This window comes from Pagrus major, chromosome 14 (genome assembly GCF_040436345.1).
Source record: "Pagrus major chromosome 14, Pma_NU_1.0".
Taxonomy (NCBI): Eukaryota; Metazoa; Chordata; class Actinopteri; order Spariformes; family Sparidae; genus Pagrus; species Pagrus major.
In genome coordinates, this window is record NC_133228.1 from 23,177,473 (window position 1) to 23,198,759 (window position 21,287).

The following is a 21,287-nucleotide window of genomic DNA, read 5'->3' on the forward strand; positions in this document are numbered from 1 at the left end:
GCACACAGTCGTTTGATTTATTGTTGCAGCTTTAAGTTTAATGTCCGAGTTTCGTATTCCTCACAGCATCGCAGCAGAGATACCACTGGTGGCCTCCGGCTCCGTCCATGTGGTCACAATATCCTGCGTCCTGATACGATCTGGTATCTTCGTTGCATATCATTTGTCTTCCATATTTCCCTGTGTTCTCCACTATCTCACTATCAAAAATAAAAAACACTAGCTGCGTTTAACAAAAGCATCACGTCAGTATAGCTTACTGTATTATTGTGACATCTTCCAGGCTTCTCTACAAATGACCTGTTATTTTGTTACTTTTAGAGCTGCTGCATCTTCAGATAGCAGCTGAGAAGTGAGATGTATTCCTCATAAAATCTCTTTTTTTTTGGCTATTGGAGCTGGAAAAAATGATGTGTTTGCTACCAAAAAGAGGCACCAGATTAGGCATCAGTCTCTGCAGTGTGTGTGTGTGTGTGTGTGTGTGTGTGTGTGTGTGTGTGTGTGTGTGTGTGTGTGTGTGGTTTGCTGAGCCAGGTTGAGCCGCTGCACTCTGAGCTCTTCAAAGGGCTGCCATAAAACCTCTGGATCTTAATCGGATGCTGTTCAGACTCCACATTGTAATTATGTCCCAACAAATTCCTGTCTGCATACTCCTACAGAAAAGTGTGTGTGTTTGGTGTGTGTTCGGTGTGTGTTCGGTGTGTGTTTGTGGGTGGAGGGTGGTCGCTTTTTTTTTGTGTACAGTCGATGTCTCTTTGGGGGGTTTATAAGCTGCGTGTTATATCACGTTAACATTGTGTTTGGGCTATTGATGTTTGTGCTCGATGCTGGTTTGATATTTACACAGATGTTTGCGTGTGTGTGTCTGTGTGTGTGTGTGTGTGTGTGAGTGTGTGAGTGTGTGTTTGCAGCTTATCTCTTCCATGCTCTTCTCACCAAGTTTCTTTGGTCTCAATTGGATGTGAAAGGAAATCCCATGTCTGCGAGGCTTCCACTACAGGCACAGACCTGTGTGTGTGTGTGTGTGTGTGTGTGTGTGTGTGTGTGTGTGTGTGTGTGTGTGTGTGTGTGTGTGTGTGTAAAGCCTTTAGCATGCCACAGTGGATTAACCACACAGTTCGAGCGGTAACACTGAGGCTGTGAAGGAGAGATTCAGGGAGAAAAACAGGGAGCGTGAACCAGCTCGACGATGGTGAAAGATTGATGGAAAAGGGATTTTAATTTAGGAAAACGCATTTTCCCTTCAAGAAACAAGAAATTACCACCAGCGTTAATTAATCCTCAATTCAAAAAAACTCTGATTATTACAGCCTTCGGAGTGTGTGTCTGTTTTTGTGAGCTACGCTCGCGTCACATTTTCTGTCTTGGAGATAAGTCGATCCCTTTGGTAACGCTGGCAAGCAGAAAACAAAGGCTTATTAAGACAAATAATAATAGATGATTTAATTTTAACACAGCCAATAGCTGATAGGTTGTGCCTGCAGAACACATGCAGTGAATCATTAAATATGATCCAGCTGGTGGAGCTTTGCAGGTATTAGGAGGCGAACATGGAAGGAGTTTATTTCTCCATGTTGTGGGGAAACAAAGTGAACACACAGATTAACAGAGAAGTGGATCAGCTGCAGGAGTGTGAGAGGTTTCTATGGCTGTTTTCATCGTCTGTCAGTGTTTCTGAGAAATGACTGTCACGGTCTTCCCAGAGTCCAGTTAAACGTCTTAACACAGCTCAACTTCTCCAACCGGGAGTCTGAAAAAACAGATGATAAATGTTTTAAAGCAGCAAATCCTCATGTTTGAGAAGCTGAAACTGGAGAATGATGGAATATTGACGCTTTGGGGTCGTAGCTCGGGCCAGCCGCCATCCTGAAGCGTCGCGATTTGACACAAAAATCAACTTTTCTTACAAATACAACCTTTTAAAGGTTCAATTTGTAGGACATAGCCACCTCCATACTCCAAACAAATAGGGGGCAGTGTATCACAGTACTGGTAGCAGCAGCTGTAGTTAGCTACTTAGCTCAGTTAGCTGTGCAGCTAGTGGTCCTATTCACCGAGTTACGGCACATGTACAATATGAATGAATGTTAGTAAGACCGGTGGATTTAATGGGAAAGTGTTGATTATCAAGGATACAAATTGGACAGGTGTGCAGGGTCATTATGATGCGTCAGTTGACCAGATTCATGAGGCAAAATGTCAAAACTATTGTTTCTTCACGCCGTCTTGATGCAGTCACAATCACAATCTCTAAAAAAACTTCTCATACAGGTGCAAAGTGGACAACTTTATACGCCAGTACTGATATATCTGCAATAAACCAATAGTGACTGATTATATCAACAATGAGAAATAAATGAAATATGAAAAGCTCTCTTTCTTCTACTTCTTTGCTCAGATATTGCTTATTTTTTTCTGTATTTCACTGGATTTTGTCCCATTTTGTGAGATAAAATAAAGTATATGAAAACTTGGGAAAGAAATGTGTTGAAAAATATCTTATCGTTGGGTTCCAGTTCCTGCAGTATGCATCATTTTAGCGCTGGTACCTAACTCTTGTTATAGGCTGAGATATAAAACAAAAAACGCTCCAGTTACTACATAATATATTGGATTTCTCGCACAGAATTTGGCAGTTTCCATAACAGCTGTCGTGATTTTCCACTTAAAAATACAGAAACAAACAGCAGTGACAGCTGAGTCAGCAACACATTCATCCAAAGTTGTGTCAGAAGAGTTAATGGTGATGGATCTGAGCAGTGAAATTTACAGTGTGTTGAGTTTTGCCAAACCTCAACGGGGAGGAGAAAAGTGAAAATGTCACAAAGCATCCTTTAGTGAGCAGTGTAGTATTTTTACCATGTGTCATCATCAGTGCTGGACCACACACTGATATTATCTCCAGAACCAGTCCAACCAGTTCAGTGGCGACTCTGCTGGTTATGTCGCGCCGCAATCCGTGTTGACACACTTAGACATACAGTGTTGTTTCATAACGTTTCATCATTACTTGCACACTGCGATGCTGTTCTTACCTCAACCTGGCAGCCGCTCGCCTCCTCCCTGCTGTTCAATGAGGCAGCGACTCCAGCGAGTCATTAAAGAGAGAGCTGCACAGCCCTCAGCTCGCTGTACCGCCCTGCTCTCATAGCTGGCATTTCTCAGATAAGAAGCAGCCGGCACAACTGATTTACAAGGCTCCTCTCCTCCCCGTCTGTGTGAGAGCGTGTGTGTGTTAGTGTGTGTGTGTTGTCGTTGATTTAAAAGACTCAAAGTCTAATAAACAATCATGAAATACAACGACAGCAAAAACACATCAACCTGCAAATCACATCACAGCATTCAACGCCGGTTCTCCATCTGTCATATAGCACAGGTGTGTGTAGTTGTGTGTGTGTGTGTGTTTACAGTATATGAAGGTTTCAGTTTGCACTTGTCGAACACTAAATCTCCTTCTCTTCACCCTCCCCTGTCTTTTTCTTTCTCTGTATAATGTTTCTCGTCTGGCGTTTCTCGGCTGGCGTTCCTGCAGCTTGTTGGGTGTATTTGTTGACTTCACTCCCGTTTCCTTCACGCTCTCATACTTCTTCTCCCGGCGACAGTCATTTGATACACGCATCGATATTACAGCGGGGGGAATTCCAAGAATGCATGTTTACTCCTTCTTTTATTGGATTTTCTGCCACCAGGGCTTTTTCTGGAGTATCCTTGCAGAGTAACTCAACACCGAGCTGGAAGGTGTTCATTTCGCTGACCTCTGACCACACCCAGCAGGAGCGCTGACGAGGGTTGGTGACGAAATATTCCCACTGGCTAATAAGCTTGTGACAACTCCGGTAATCCCCGGTACTCTGGCTTTTTACTGTCGAAACCACGAGTTGACTTTTATTTGAAGTAGGCTAGTCACAGGAAATGCAAAGTGTTTGTTGAGTTTAGCACCGCTGTCTTATCAAAAATGTGTCTACGGAGCAAAACAACCGTCATTTTCTGTATTTGTGGACAGCGGATCAGTTTTAAACATGTCAGGCGGTAGCTTTAGTCAGTCTGTGGAAGTAATAGTACTAGGCTGCACACCTCCAACTTCTCAGTAAAGTAATCAACTCCTTTTCCCTCGTTAATGTTATCAGGTTCTCTGTTAGCACTGGGTTTAAATCCAAATATGCGCTTTTCGCTTTGACAACAAGTCCTCGGCCGTCATCTTGTCAGTCAGTTGTCCTTACACTCGTCATGCCACAGGTTGAATGTGACTCCTGCTACTCTGCTGCGCCAGCTTGTAATCGTAGCAAGTGTCGTCCGACTACGTATTGATTTTTTTGGCGGTGGGCAAGTAATATAATCAGTGTGTGCACAACCACCATGTAACCCTGGGAACATGGACTACCATGGCAACCCTAGAGCTAACCGATAAATCACATTTTCATCGTCATTGCGATGTAAACATGCAACCAAATCGCCAGAATAAATCTTAGCCAAACATGTTTTTGCAAAACCATAGCAGATATGTTTAAACTGAACGTTTGTTTAGGTTGTTTTTCTATTTCTCTCTTGTCACAAAGCTGTGCTCATGCTCTGGTTAGGTTTAGGCACAAAAACCACTTGGTTGGGGTTTGGAAAACATCTTGGTTTGGCTCAAAATACCTGTTGTGCTCACCACAAAAACGTCTGGGGAGTGAGCTGAACAATGCACGATGAACACTGCAAAAGACTTCCAAGAAAAGTGATGGAAAAAGTAAAGTTAGGGATGGTCGTAAACAGAATAACCGTCTGAATATCTGCAGTCCTGAGTCTCACTAACAAATGCAGACTACCTCCAACTGGTGGTATGGAGAGATATTTCCTTCCACATAGTACAAACTAGTTGATCATCAGCTGGAGTCTTTGTGGTGTGTTCAAGTGCAGCTTTTTGACCGGAGACACAACAGTCGGCCTTTGTGGCTGCTCATTCTTTGATGCTGGTTTTGGTGTGTCTGGGTCTTTATACACATCAGTTGGAGCCATGACATCTGAAGAGCACTTCAACATGCCAGGATGTCATTGTGTTGCTCTGTTGTTGCCACAGATGTTTTGTTGTCTGGTGCATGTCAGTTTGCACATTTTAGATACATTTCAATGGACGTTTTTTCTTTTTTGGAGGCATCAAAAAGATCTAATATTCCCCTCTCTGTTTCATTCTATCCAGATCTCCTCTTACTTTCTACTGTGAACTTTCTATTCCAGGTGAATAAAGCTTCATAAATCATATAAAAGCGTAATAAAAGAGAAGACATCACTCTCTTTTCTGGGGTCACAAAGCTTTGGTACGATTTCTAAAGAGGCAGACAAGTGGAGACAAAGTTCATGGTACATCTCAAAGATTTAATCATCTTGTCTTCTGTCATAGAGTATTTAATTAAGGATAGAATTTACCGTCACACTTTTATCTCTCGTGATTGAATATTTCTATGATTTATATCCAAATGAAAAACTAAAAAATCATTCCCACATGGATCTCTTGGACTCTTTGGAGAGATGCATAAAAAATGTTTAATGTATAAACGCTATCGAACGCAAACATTTCCCATTACAGATGAAATTTCAGTGATCCGACGGCTAATGAGATACAGAGCCGCTGCCGTTGAATACTGGAGTGTTCATTAAGTCCCGAGGACATTCTGTGTTGTGATACAGAAGGTTGTATTTACCGCTGGATAGATGGAGAGTTGACTGACAGATGGTTGGACGGATGCATAATATCCAGTTAATTAAAGAGTGAACATGTTAAAATCCTTCCAACTGTCACTCGACTTTGTAAGAGGAGTGAAACGTCCTCCAGTGGAAAAAGTAACTGATGAGATGTGGACGCACACATGGAAAAAATGAGCACATTGAAATTCTGTTTCATTAAGTCAGTCATCTGCAGAGCTGCAACGATAAGTTGATTAATGGTTTCGGTCATTTTTTAAGCAAATCTGTCAAACACTTATGGTTCCAGCTGCTTAAGTGTGAGGATTTGCTGCCTTTTCTTTGTGAATTATGACAATAAATGAGGAATCTTTGGGTTTTGCACTGTCGGTCGGACAAAAGAAGCAATTTAAAGACGTCACTTTGGGTTCTGGGAAGTTGTGATGAGTATATTCCACAATTTTCTTATATTTTATAGACTAAACGTGGAAATAAATAATCTGCAGATGAGTCGATAGTGAAATAATTGGTAGTTGTCGCTCTAGTTAATTGTGTTGTGGGCTCGAACAGATTGTGAATAAAAAGAAAATACTCCAAATATTTTCTTTAATGAAGATAATCAGTGTTTGGTAAGGCGGTGTGTGCAAATCAACACATGACATCGGGAGCAGAGACAAAAAGGTCAAAAGGGAATCTCCAAAGCAAAAGATTGCAGCATATTGAACAGAATGAGGATTTATTGAGTGCAAGTTGGACGTTTTGACATTTTGTCTTCGTCGGGTAATATTTAAAATGTGACTTCCCCTGATTGAGCCCAGGCTGACGACACGTTCAGTAGCAGTGTTTTCTGTGGGAGAGAGGAGCTTCTGTTGGTGCGGACTTGGACTTTTTTAACTTTTACATGCACAAGGACTTCTATAACACACTGACGGAAAGGAAAACACTAGAAAAAGCATTATAGGTCTCTGACCTTATGTTGAAATATCATATTTATGTGTTTCAGCGTGTAGGAACCTTTTCCTCGACAATAAAGACATCAAATTCAGAGCACTGCGCAGCCATGGCAACTCTATTGGCTTTTTAAAGATTTTTCTTTTTGAGTCATGGCCGTCCAAATCAAACATTTCAACACCTACAATATGTTACATCTGTTGTATACACACTCATCCACATCCTGTGTTTGATCCACTGCAGCCTGTCAAACTCTCGTCTGTTGTTCCTTTAAAGTTTGCAGTTATCTTTTTAAATTAAGTTTCAAGCGAATGCAGCAAAATCTGATATTGATTTATGAGTATAATGGTAAGCGTTGTTAAATATCCCTTTGTGTGACACTTGATGTTAATCGGCTCTACATGTGCAGACCTTCAGAATCAGGATGAGCGTCATGAAATCGCTCACTCAGTGTCGACTGTGAAGTAATTTAAAAGCCCGTTAATCTGAGGTTGATCGTCCTGCCAGACTGTGGAGTTAAGTGTTCTGACTCATGATGATTGGTAGTGTAGGTGGTTGATTAGTTCGGTCCAGATTACACGGACGACTGAAGTCTGATTAGGCTGAGTCATAGAAAAAGTTGGAGGCTGAGTGGTGCCGCCGTTAAGTCTAATTAGCATCTGTGTGTACGTGTGTGTCCTACTGTGTCAAACACCGTCCACCCACTCCACCACCCGACTCAGAGACAATGTGTGGGCGTCCTCTCTAAAGTTGACTTCTTCAGTTTGTAGCCGTTTCTCTGCGTAATTAACCTTCCTCCAAATGGCAGTTTGTACCTCGTCGCTTCACTCTCATTAATTTACATGTTTTAACTCTAATTGACTGCTCGGGCTGGAGAAACACTCCTCAAACCCCCATCACAGGATTTTAATAAAAAATGAGTGTCTGAGGATTTCACCCAGCAGTGATGAACGTGTATGTTTGCACGTGTTGCATGTTTTTGTACAATATGACGATGTCTGAATAAAGTATCATGGATTTCTTTATTAGCACGACTAATCTGTGAATCATAATGCAGCCAAACGGTTTAATAACAAACGTATTGTTTGTGTTTTTGTGTAGGAGGAGAGTGAGGAGGTTCACGTCATCACAGTTCAACAGGCCCGAACACTGAACAGGTAAGAAAACACTTACTTTGTTCTTTTCACATTTTCACATCTCTTCTTTAAAGGTGCAATACGGAAGAATTTTATTTGAAAAAAGTCAAAAATAACTTAAAGTATCTACTAAAGTTAAGCTCCCGCGCTCGTTGTCTAATGCTGACACTCACCTTGTTCTCCGAGCGCCCAGTCCGGACCACTAGATGCACGGCTAACCAAGCTAAGTGGATAACAGCAGCTACAGTTGCCCATAGACATATTCTGTAGTATTTATTTTGATTTCCTGAAGCCTAAGGTTTGAGATGGAGGTGTTTCGGACTGAGACGAGTGCAGAGCGGGACATTTTACAGTTAAAAAACACACTTGTCCATGTTCTCTGGTGTTTAAAGTGATAGTTTGGGTCTTTTGATGTGGGGTTGTATGAGGTACTTATACCTGGTTAGCGTGTTTCCTGCAGTAGATGACCGTCAGCTCTACCCCTGTGTGGAGAAGCAGCGCGTAGCACCGGTGTTTCCTGTAGAGTTCAAAAACGGTAACATGCAGACAGCGAAGTGAAATAGGAGGCCAATGACAGGATTAAACCTGCAGTCTACATCCAGTCAGCTCATTACAACAGTAATATGAACACATGAGTAGCTCCAGTGAGTGAGTGGTTACCTCGTTTAATGAGGATCCACTTAAAATTTGAAGACACAGCACACAGAAAGCGTGACAAATTAAAGGTTATCACCAAATAAAATGTTGTTTCATTGTTTTTCAGCATTTTAGATGAATTGTTTTGTTCATCCTCTGTATTTTGGTAACAACATGACCTTTTTCTGGCACCACACTGAGACAGTCATCAACTTTCTCCAGCCAGTGTTGCAGCCTCGTGAGCCAGTTAACGCCTCATGTTGTTTTATTGATAAATTCCTGCACTCAGACAAAGGCCTCCTGTTTGTCTTTCTATAGGCTGTGTCATACAACATTCTCATAAAAGCAGTTCATTAAACTGGACTTGCTGTGTCAACACATAGTTTTGCAGAGCTGTTACCTTATTATGTGGCCTTATAACACACAAACACACATTATTCTCTAGTGTGAACGTGTTTGAGTGTAAACTCGTGGGAGACGATCTGATAGTCCCACTGATCCAGGAAGTGGTTCAGCTGTAATAATAAAGCATTAATAGAACTGTGCTGATGTTTATCACCAACCTGCAGGCTGGCTGTTATTATTAAACAGCGTATATCTAAAGTTATCATGTGTGCTGTTTCCTGCACCCTCAAGTGGCTTCCAGTTTGTTGTAGCTTACGTTGCTAACACTGACGGCAAGAGCGCTAGGTAACGTTAGGGCATTTTTTTCCCCCACAAACTGGCGACTACCAAGACTGGAGTCAGATGCCACGTGATTTATACTATCAGCTCACAAACCTTGTTAGAAGCTGGAGCGTACTGTCAGAAAAACCAAGTTTTTAAAATGATTGATTCACAGTTATGTTTTTAAGGAAAAGAGGTACTTTTATTCTGCACATTTCTACAAGCTCTGTAGATGTGTTATTTAAAAAGAAAAATGATTTGTCTACATAACAATGTTGTCAGTTTGACCTTTAAGTTATCAGGAACAGAAACTTCGGTATTTTATCAACTTGGCTGATAAAAACGTCAAACATTACCCGGCCCAGGTCACAGTCCTGCACTGTAGAGACTCAAAAATAAGATTTTTCAGTTAATTTTCAAACTTTTTTTTATTCTAAAGGGTTAGGGCTAAAATATTATACTGTACGTATTTGAAAAAACATCTGAATGATTACATCGGTACTTTTACGAGTCAGATCACACGAGGCGTCCCGAAGCAGCTGATTTTGATGGTAAACATTCTAGCCCTTGAGGCTAATGTTAGCTAGCATGCTACTGTTGACAGAAACTTAAAATCCCACCACCATTTCTCTCCGTCAGTCTGTATTTCTTCAACCATCTGCTTTAATTTTTTTTTTCTCACAGCAAGTTGTTGCATCACGCTAATCTCCATTTTGTTTATCTTGTTTACGTCTGCTTCCCCACGACATCACATGAGAGGGAAATTTATTAATATTGAAGGTGTCGCATGTCCAAATTGTACCAAATTTGACTCTGCACTTCTTTGAGTCCTCAGCAACAAACATGTCAAGTATGAAATAAATTGGATGAATGCTTCTCTAGATTTGGCAAATAGCAAACAGAGATTCCTTGCTTTATTTTGGATTTTGGATGTGTATATGTGACATGTAACAACGAAATAATGGTTTATAAAAGCATTCAATAAATAAAATCATAGTAATTAGTTGCAGTCCTGCCTCCTTTAAGTGTGACTAAGCCCACTTAATTAAAGCCCATTGAGAAACAAAATATTAATGTTTATATCCGTCCAATCCACTGCTGTATAATATGAATATAATGTTCATATCGAGTTTCATTTTCAGAGAAGCTAGTCTCAAAAAAAACAAAACAAAAGATAAAACACTTCTTACAGCGTAGTGTACACGCATATATACTGTAGGCCTACACACACTCTCCCACCTTCCTCTGGGAGCTGTACAGGAAAGCTCTGGTTTGTTGTGCAGAAGGAAGTTCAGTGCGTTTGCATCTTTATTTCTGTGTGGGTGTTTGTGTGTCTCAGAGGGGAGCTGCAGCTGTGAAGGCTCGCACAAAAAATGTGAACTACACAGACACACACACACACTCTCGAGAAGACAGGGACTGTCAGTATTACTGTCAGCAGATGTAACAGTCCCCTTCCTGCTCCAGAAAAGTCTCTTTTTAAAAAGGCTCAAATGCTGATTGAGTATCACAGCTTAAAGTCAGCACAGTGAACATGTGCACCACTGTGGATGGATTATTCAGTCCAGCAGACTGAGAACTGAATAATTGCATGAATTGCACATTTAGAGGAATACTTCGCCATTTCGAGTCTCGTTTAATGTCCATATTTTTCCATTTTTCTTCCAGTTGTGCTTCTTGTCATCTCGAGATTTGTGTCACTTTTTTTCCGTTAAGTAGATTTCTTCAATCATTATTAGTCACTGGTCTTTGTCAGTGGCACTACCTTTCCCCTTTATAATACTCTTTTTTAAATAAATTACAAATAAACTCATAAGCATCTTACAGATCATCCCATTATTTGTTGACACACTTTCCATTTCCCAAAAGACCGGCAGAATAGATGCTGACAAAGTACAGAACAAAAACTTAACTTCTATTTTTCACTTGTCACAACACTGTGCTGATGGTCTGGTTAGGTTCACACACAACAACCACTTGGTTAGGTTTGGAAAACATGTTTTGGTCGCTACAAACATGCCTGGAGATGTGCCAAAGTCTTGTTAAAAACACCTGGTTTTGCTGCCACAAACTCAGCTGCAGGTGAACAAACATCCCGTCAAAAATATCATTTTTTTTGTCACCACAAACCTTCTACTTAAAGATCCTGAAAGGCTGTTGTCTCTTGTCAATAATATCCAGTGCTTTCACACGAGGAAAAGATACCTTTTTTTGTCATCAAACACCTGTTTTTGTCGCCACAAACATGGCTGGAGCTGACCAACTTTTTCTTCAAAACTATCTGTTTGTTTGTCACCACAAACCTTCTACTTAAAGACGTTGAAATGCAGTTGTCTCTTGTCAATAATTTCCAGTGGTTTCACACAAGGAAAAGATCATTTCAGTTTTGTTGCCACAAACGCTGCTGGAAATGTCCCAACTTCCTGTCAAAAATATCAAATTTTTGCCAATACAAATGAAGACGTTGAAATGCCGTGGTCTCTCATCAAAAATATCCAGTAGTTTCAGACAACGAAAAGATCCTGTTTTGGCATAAAATACCTGTTATTGTTGCCACAAATGTGGCTGTAGATGTCTCGATATCTTGTCAGAAACAGCTGTCTGGAAATGTCCCAACTTCCTGTCAAATATTTCTTATTTTTGTCGGCTCAGGTTTGCTTACAAATGTTGAAACACGCCCTTGAACTGCGGTCACTGGCTTGCCAAACTTGCTGCCTGTAAAACCACCATCATCCCCTCCAGCTAAAGACAAAGAAAACCTCTGACACTTACAAATGTTATCATGTCTGTGGAAACGTTAATATTTTTATCTTTCCGACTGGGAAGAAAACTGTTATGTTACATGAGTTGATCTTCACTCTCTCCAACATTTCTGACATCTGACAACTGCTTATTTTTCAATTTTGATGTGATAAAGAAACAAATCAAATCTTCCCAAGATTATTATCTCCATGTCCTTGAATCGTACTCGGCCAGGACGGGTCTTTGGAGGGTACGATGTTATCACCGCTGATAGAAACGATGACCAAAGCTTTGAAAAGAAGAGGAATGTTGTAATTAACTGAAATGATCCTGCAAGTCCTTTCAAATATCCCGTCTTGCACTGCACAGAGGTTTAATGCTAAATTATAAAATATATTGCGAAGGGTCCTGCAGAGTATTTCACGTCCTCTAAGTGTTTTTTCCAGAGGAGCCGTTACAAAATATTTAAGCTGCTTAGAGAGTCACATTCTCGCTGTCAGATCTCATAGTTCATAGTTGACAGTCCTGACTTCAGCCCCTCCTCATTAGACCTTAATATATGCTGGGTATTGTTTGAATATTGTATTATTATATATATATAATTCACTATTTCTCTGAATATTGTATGAAGAGGATGTATTTGAATTCAGAGGCAGTAACGCTGCTGAAGGCGACGGATGGGAAGAGACTAAATACTTCTAAGAATCGGACACAAGGAAGCTCACAGATGAACAGGAGGTAAAGAAAGTGAACATGTAAACATATGTACAGACCGCACTAATGATTCGATCAGATTCCTACAATGAGAGGTTGATTGTGCCGGCCTCTGTGGCGGCGAATGTGTCTGTGTGTGGCTCCTCTCATCTGTAAATGTGCTGATGCAACAGGGGAGAAAAAACGAAAATGTGATCTCTCTCTCTTATCTCACCTCCTTTATTATATCCCAGCATTCAGATGGGTACAGCATGAGATGAGAGAATCAGTTTGTATTGAACATGGTTGAATGCAGTGCTGATGAAAGCTCATGCTGATAATAGCTTTTTCATTATGTCCTTAGCCAGGCTTGGCATTTCATTTTCCATCACAGAGAGAGAGAAGTTCTGATTTTCTCTGCTGCTGCTGCTGATTTGGGTGGGAGCCACGTCGTCTTCTGACTGGGTTTCGATTGTGTGTTTGGAATATTATTTTTTATATTGCATTTCTGCTCGATTAAGCCCCGCGCAGAGAGACAGGGGTATGAGGTGTGATGGATTGTATTTACCTCCCAAAATAGGTGTCTGCGATTTAAGAAAAATCAAACTGAAGCAGCTGTTTGAGACAAAACTTTCACCCTGTAGCTCATGTGGCTTTGTAGATTTTATATAAGTGATACTATTGTGGAAAGTCGTGTTTTCACAGCTACATTTTGAACAAATTGTTGTTATTAAGTAGTTACCGGTCAGAAGAATTTAATATTGGAGAATCTGAGGAGATGGATCGTGCAACACTATGAAAATCCAAAATTCTTAGTCAAGTTATCTGCACGGCTCCAAGGGCCCAGACACACCACAATGACATCAAAGAACTTCTGGTGCCTCCCGGCGCCGGTGTATCAGCCAAAAAGCCGCACTTGAACACCTCGCAAAGACTAAAGCTGACAGACAACTGGTTTGAACGTCCTGCACCTGTGTGAGAGGAAATACCTCTCCATAACACCAGGAGGCGATAGTCTGTATTCGTCATTCAAAAAGGGAAACCAAAAGCCAACAGTATCGGCCAAACCCCAAAAACTAGGGCCACAGACGTTCGGTCAGTCAATAGGTCTCTTGGTTGGTTGGTTGGTTGGTCGATAGGTCTGTTGGTTGTTTGTTGATTGATGGGTCTCTTGGTTGGTTGGTTTATTCATTGGCTGGTTGGTTGGTTTGTAGGTGCATCTGTTGGTTGGTTTGATGTTTGGTTGGTGGGTCTGTTGGTTGGTTGGTTTGTTGGTTGACGGGTCTGTTGGTTGGCTGGTTTGTTAGTTGACAGGTCTGTTGGATGGTTGGTTAGTCTGTTGGTTGGTTGGTTGGTTTGTTGATTGATGTGTCTGTTGGTTGGTTTGTCGGTTGACGGGTCTGTTGGATGGTTGGTTAGTCTGTTGGTTGGTTGGTTGATTGATGTGTCTGTTGGATGTTTTGTTGGTTGTTTTTGGATTGCACAAAAACTACTGAATGGACAGATCTAGGATTTTAGCCACTGATAGCTACTCTAGTCATTAAATGCAGTCCAGCTATGTCAATAGTTAGGTTGACCAAGTTTATGTTTGGTTGTGATTGGTCAATTATTTTTAACTTTCTGTTATCAGCTTTCAGCTAAACTTGGCCTGCCATATCCAGGTACAACTACAGTAGTGTGCTCAGGTACAGGTGAGAATATGAAACAGGAGGGAAGTCCACTTTGAGTAGCACCTGCATGAGTTTGAAGGCTGATCAGACGATGAGACAAAATTCTACCCGACTTTTCTTCGGCTGGATCCTCTACGTTGGCACCACCACCTCATTGAAATGAATGAGGAGGCTGCATTCTTGTCATGTAGTGCTGATCTGAAACGCAGCCTCAGACTGGAATAGAGAAAATAATTCATTTCATGGAACAATTGAGGAAAGAAAAGGGGCGGAGGAGAGCGGGCTTTAGTCAAGGAATTCCTGGAATCTCATAAAAAGGTTGAGACGTGAGTGTGACATGGAAAGACAAAAGTAAATTTGGAAAGTTTGAAGTCATACCGGGGGAGATATTTTGAAAAAGTTAAGTAATAAACCAGTAAAGAACATTTTGTTTGACTGAAGTCATTGAAGCTCTCTGACAAAGTAACGGACAGCCTTGGAAAAGTCATAACTTCGCATGCCGGCCACAGTGTCAGCCCAGCTCCCACACCCTCCGCTTGCATCAGATCAGACTGTGGTATTTTGTTTACATGGTCAACACCTCATACTTGATCAGCACAGATGCCTGCTGGGAGATGGTTTTAATGAAGCTGAAGACCAGTTCATTACCACCCAGCCTCTGACTCAATCCTCCCTGAGGAATGTCAGTCATGTTGAGCAGAACCAGATGTGTTTGCACCACCTTATCCAGCCCTCCGTCCCTCCTCTGCAACAGTTGTCAGTCGATATGAGTTTTTTTAAAGGATGATGGAGATATTTTGGAAATGTTGCTCCAAGTTTTCAGTAGTTTCTCCAAAATATTATTCATCAGCTCATGGGAGAGCTGCCAGAGCTGCACTTACATTACAGCAGTCCATTTGTTTCTACATCACCCTGGGGCGGTGCTGCAGCTTTAAACTTATATTTGCTTTTTAAATGTCTTGAGAAACAAAAAGTTACACAATCTACCCACTGAAGAAAAGAGTAAGATTTGTCTTATTTCACATAGTTTTGGATCAAGGTTGCTAAAAGTCTTGACTGATTCTTGTGGTGAAACAATTAATGGATTTGTTTATTGGGCCTCCTAAACTTTGATAATTAGTTAATCACTTAAAAGCTCCAGTCACACTAGAAGTAGTTAATGAAGTACTATAGATGGTGAGCTAATGGCTAGCATGTTAGCAAGTAGGGCTGGGCGGTATGACCTTAAAATAATATCGCGATGTTTTTAGGCCATGTGACGATAAACGATATATACCTTGATATTTTGAAATCTTCTCAAAAGTCAATATTTACACAAGTGTGTAATTTTTATTAGCTTTTTTTAATTTAAGTTGAAGAAGCATTCAAGTGATTCACTGAAAAGCTAACATAGTTTATCTTTACAAAAAATCCTGAGAAGTTAATGAATCCCTCTCTTATCTGTGTCAGAAACTTGTCGTCTAAATGTGCAACAATACTCTGGAGCTCGGTTTTATTTGGCATCTCGTGTGAATGTGTTGCATTAACTGAATGAGTCATCTCTCTCCGGGGAAATAAAGAAATATCACCCTTGTTGTAAGATAATATTTGTTTATAAATCCTCAGAAATGGGTTTTCACAGGGAGAGGAGTGGGAGTGGAGCGGAGGTGAGATATGGAGGGAGTTAAAGGGAGGTGAAGAAGACGAACGCGAGATAGAAAAGTTTTTCTCTTTAATGCGCTCACATATTGGTTCTTGGTTGGAGTATTTAAGGTTTGTCTGCCCTCCTGTCTTTTTCTCATTTCCTCCTCTTTTCCTCTCTCCAAACATATCAACACGGATTCGTTTAGTTTCCACTTCATTTCGGAGCCGGTCCGTCTTGATCAGAGCGTACCGATAGAGCCAGATTCAACATTTCCTGTCAGAGCGTTAAACAAACTGCTGCAGCTCTGTTTAAACTCACCCACCTTTTATCTCCGTCGCCTTTTTCTGCCTCATCTTTGTTTTTCCTTCCGTCCTTCCTCATTTCATCTCCTCCTCGTTCCTCAGACCCTCACGTGGGTGTATTTTTCTCACTAATTACTGCGACTCCTGTGTGTGAGATTCTTACCAAAAGTTGTCTAATTACTTACTTAATTTACACTGCGGCACACAATCTGACTGCACACCAGCCTGTGATTATGTGTTTGAAATATAGAGACAACACCGACTCTCTGGCCTCCAGTGAACAGGGCCGGGTGTGAAAGTTGAATCCTTTTTATGATACTGAGAATTAAAAACACACCAGGTGTCTTAATCTGTTAAAGTTAGCCGGGAATGATCACACACATCTCTGCTTGTTCTTTAATTCAATGAGTCTCCATTCAAATCACAATTCTGCTGGTTTGAGCTATTTTTCCTTTCCTGGCTGCTTCTGTTGTAACATTGAGACGTTTGGCTGCTTTAACAAATGAAAAAAAGGTGTTTTAAAGTTAAACTTTGATGTTTATATCCCTGAAAGACAGTCATCAGAAGGTAGTGGTGTTAGGAGCTGAAGCTCAGGTGTGGTGCTGGCGCTGATATTTGAATTTTTAAGGTGAAAGTCAGGTGTGATGACCACATCAACATTTTTATTTACGGTGCACCGATGTGGCTTTTTCAGGGCCGATACTGATTATTAGAAATCAAAGAGAACAGTAGCTGATATTTGGATGTTTATTTGCAGTAAAAATGATAATTTCGTGTCAAAATCTAGGAAAAAAAGTAAAATTTTCAGGTACTTCACTTGAGTATTTCCATTTTCTGCTACTTCATACTTCCTCTCCACGACATTTATTTGGTACATTTAGTTACTAGTTACTTTTCAGATTCAGATTATTCAGTGTTTATAGGTTGTTAATCGTGACGTGTTGCCAAGGAAGGATGTTGAGAGGAAGCTGCATCAGAGCCAGAGTAGCACATTTTGAAATTAGTTTGTTTTGTCGTCAATCTGACAGAAAAATCACTGATACTGATCAGAAAATGCTGAATATTGGCCCGATAATAGGTCCAACACTACTCCATACCGTCTTTACATGCTCATAAAGACGTCTGGTGTCGTGTGAAAGAAAACATCCACATTGTAATCACCTCTTCTCTTCTTGCATCTGTATTATCGCGGCTCGACAGTGAGAGGAGACGGTTCAGACACATTTTAATGAGAAGGACTCTTCCTTTTAGTGGAAATGACGTCCTTGCTTCCAGTAGCAAACTTATTAATTTATAAGTGAAGCTGATAAAAAAACAACCATGCGATTAGCATCTATTAAAGCAAACATCCCAGTCTGTGGACATCAGTTCTTTTAATAAACCCCCAATTTATCAGCCTAACAGTGGAGTCATTACCCTCCTGAACCCTGCGAAGGAGGATTTTTTACCCTGCATGCCTTTGGCCTCATAAACAAACTGATTAACTGTGTGTGTGTGTGTGTGTGTGTGTGTGTGTGTGTGTGTGTGTGTGTGTGTGTGTGTGTGTGTGTGTGTGTGTGTGTGCTCTGATCTGGTGACACAAAGCAGAAGTGGTCTGGTCTGCTTTGCTTCCAGCCGATGAGGGGAGAGATGGAGGGATGAACACAGAGAGGTGGTGTGTTGTGTTTGGGAAGTGGGTCAAGAGGAAGTTGAGGGAGTGTGTTTAAGTGTGTGTGTGTGTGTGTGTGTGTGTGTGTGTGTGTGTGTGTGTGTGTGTGTGTGTGTGTGTGTGTGTGTACGTGATGTTTCACAGCTGAGACCGTGTTGTCGGTCAGTGTGGGAATTCGCTCTTTTGTGTGTGTGTGTGTGTGATGCATAGTTTAATTCCTCAGGGAAGCCGAAGCAACAGCTCCTCTGTTTCCTGTCCTAATTGCTTAAAATCCTCCACAAATAAGCCTCCCCACTCAGCACGGATGCACACGTCTGCAGTCATTTACGCATTTTTTTAAACAATCCTGCGTTTAAAAAGGATTTGTGTCGTTAGTTTTGAGTTTCGAGCCTTTCGCACGTGGATTTAACATTCTTCATCTGTGTTGACAGAGTCGCTCGTTTATCTTCTTGACAGCACGTTTCGCCTCCGTCACTCATTTTCTGCCTCTTCACAGTATTTCACCTGTCACCATCTTTTCCTTTGGTTTGTGAAACTCTCTCATATTCATCTCTGAGATTAAACCAGAGCCGGGTGGTAGGGCGCAAAACAAAACCTCTATTTTCTTTCCAAGCCGATTCACAATTTGTATAATTTCGTACATTAAACCATGATTGCCATATCATACTTTTTAGAGACTTTATCTGCAGAATAATTTAGCATAGAGCTGTAATTACTCCATTAATGTATCAGTCAATCAACTGAAAATGAACTGTCAGTTATTTTGATTTAATCATCCAAGTTATTTTTGAAGCCGTCTGCAGCTTCTCCACTGTGAGGATTTGCTGCTTTTGTCTGTTTTTAATCACTCTAAACTGAATATCTTTGTGTTTTGGGCTGTCAGTCAGAGAAAATAAAAGCATTTGAAGACGTCATCTGGGACTTTTTTCACTATTATTTGACATTTGGATTTCTCTGTGTTGTGCTGGAAGTCGGACTCCATTTCTAAACTTACATTAGCTGCTGTTGCTCTCCGTCAGCGGAGCGGAGAGAGGCACTGAGACGAGGGCTGAGTCACATCCTTCGGACAAAATTTGAGTCGTTGACAAAGAAATCCAAAGTCCAGCAGCATTAAACGGCATCAACAAATCATCCACAGGCTCGTATAAGCAACCGAGCGAGACGTTGACGGTCTCAAATTTCACGTCACGTTACAATCAGATCACATACGGCCAATAAAAAAGTGATTAATACATGAAAATTGCTACAAATTGCTACATAGAGCTCCACGCTGCAGCTTCTCCAATGTGAGGATTTGCTGCTTTTGTCTGTTGTATATCATTCTGAAGTGAGGATCTTTGTGTTTTGGATCGCTAGTATGAGAAAATAAAGCATCTGAAGACGTCAACAAGGACTGACAAGGATAATACCACAGGCATATTTCACTATTTTCACCATTGGTGAACCAGAACCGTCTGTTTTCAATCGGTGATCGTGGAGACCAAAATGTCTTTTTTAAAGCCAAACCACGATGTTTTCCTAACCCTCACCGAGAAATGGAAAACTCAGCCTAAACGAATGTTACAATAACTTATCTGTGGTTTTCTTACAACACTTGCCAGCGTTGGGGAACAGACACAGTGCTGTTGCTTAATCCTGGATGTCAAACCCTCGATGCTTCAGTCACTCGGTGAATGCCCCCTGAACATCATCCAGCCACCGAGTCAGCAGGAACCGTCCCCTCAGACTGAAGCAGCTCGTGTAGTTCAGCCATTATTAATTATATTATTTCCACCTGTGCTTCTCCTACTGTAACATCAAAGTGTCTGCTGTAAAACGGATTTTAAAAACAGGCCTGTCTGCTGCCACGAGGTCTGCTGACCTGAACATAAAGTCGTCACCATCTCCACACCTGTGTAACGAAAGGATTCGGGACTGACTGATGGATTTGTCAGTACAGGTTGTTGTTACGTGCATGAGAGGAAGTGTGTGTGTGTGTGTGTGTGTGTGTGTGTGTGTACGAGTCTGAAAGGAGCTCGCTGTTGTCTGGAAGCTAATTTAAATGTAATCCTGTGAAATCCTCTGTGATTCTGTGAAAAATCACTTCAGCTGTGATTTCATGCTCGACTCCACATTGTGACCTCACATTGAACTTCACCTCAAACTGAGCATCACAGCTGATAATGAAGTCTGTAGTGAAATACACTCACAATTCAGTAGTTTTCCAGTCGCCGTGGGACATTTTTGTCAAAGTTATGTTAATTCACTGGATCCTGACGTCCTCAGACGGGAGTAGAGGAAACTTTTGTGCTGATTCCCTTCTTTAGCTCTTAGCTTCGTGCTGGCCCTACAAGGTAAAATGGTTAGCACCAATAGTGAAGCGCTAACCAGATGAGGGCTAACGTCCTGTTTATGACCAAGAGCATAAACAGGACGCTAGCGTGGGTCTCTAGAGGGATCCTCCTGGCTCTGAGTCACTCATCCTTCATCCTTCATGCTCTATAACGGTGCATCAAGAAGGACACCAACAATATGAATGGCTCGCTGAATCTCGTGTTTTCTGACTTCAGATTTCTTTTTATTTACTCTTGACCGCTACATAGTGGTGCGGAGCACAAACACAAAACCACAATACAGGAGTAAACAACCAGAACAGATCCCCAGAGGCAAAACATTACTCAGAAATGTTCCTAGCTTACATACAATCTGTGGTTTATCGGACAACGATTCGAGACATGTATTCTCGGATCTCACAAAGTCTGCCGCGATACCATTTCCATACAATCCAGGCGCCTGATCGATACGGGACAGTACCATCTGCCAGATTAACCCGATCAGTTACAGAAGAGGCTGCCAACGGTTTCTTTTCTGCTTTTGGACAAAAAGAAAATGTCCACTAAACTAACAAAACAAATAGCAGCTGAGCTCGATGAGGCAAAGCTGTGAGCTAAGTGTAACAACTGATGCTCTGACTCACATTTTGCAGTGTGTTTTAAATCCCTACGTCAGAGCTGAGTCACATTTTTAGGATTAACCTGAGTCCAGGAGGAGAAAAACTGAATTTTTAAGTCTCTCAGATTCTCAAACTGACCGCTGACCACTGACTGCTCTCTGGTTTCTGGCTCTGAGCTCCTCGTGGAGGCAGCGGAGAGATTAATCCCTAACAAAAACCACACAGTTGTTTCAAACAATTTCAGACTGCTGAGCCAACGAGGAGAAACCGATTATATCCAAAACTTTATGCTTCTCAGGATGAAACTCATCCTCCTCTTTTGTCTTCGTCTCAGCGTGTGTGTTGATATTTAAATGCACTAAATGAAGCATTAAGCGTGAGCTTCGTTTGCCTGTAAGTGTGTTTGGGCCCTTTGTCTTCAGGCTTGGCTGCTGTTGTTCGACCGTCGCTGTTGGCACATGACACATGACTCATGGTGGGTGTGTGTGTGTGTGTGTGTGTGTGTGTGTGTGTGTGTGTTTGTGTTTGTGATGGACAGACAGTGTGTGGAGAAGCTTTTGTCTTTTTCTTTCCCGGCGTAGAGGTCAGACAGCGAGCAGAGGGCGTCCCTGCCTTCAATCTGGACC

At 41.4% G+C, this 21,287-nt stretch overlaps 1 protein-coding gene across 1 annotated transcript in view; it reads left to right on the forward strand.

The window, feature by feature from the left end:
* LOC141008247 (plexin-B2-like) overlaps positions 1–21,287 on the forward strand; it is a 179,298-nt gene that overhangs the window by 47,532 nt on the left and 110,479 nt on the right. The window contains exon 2 of the mRNA XM_073480510.1: positions 7,714–7,769. The gene's annotated coding sequence lies outside the window, so the exon portion shown is untranslated. The remainder of the gene's footprint in view (positions 1–7,713; positions 7,770–21,287) is intronic.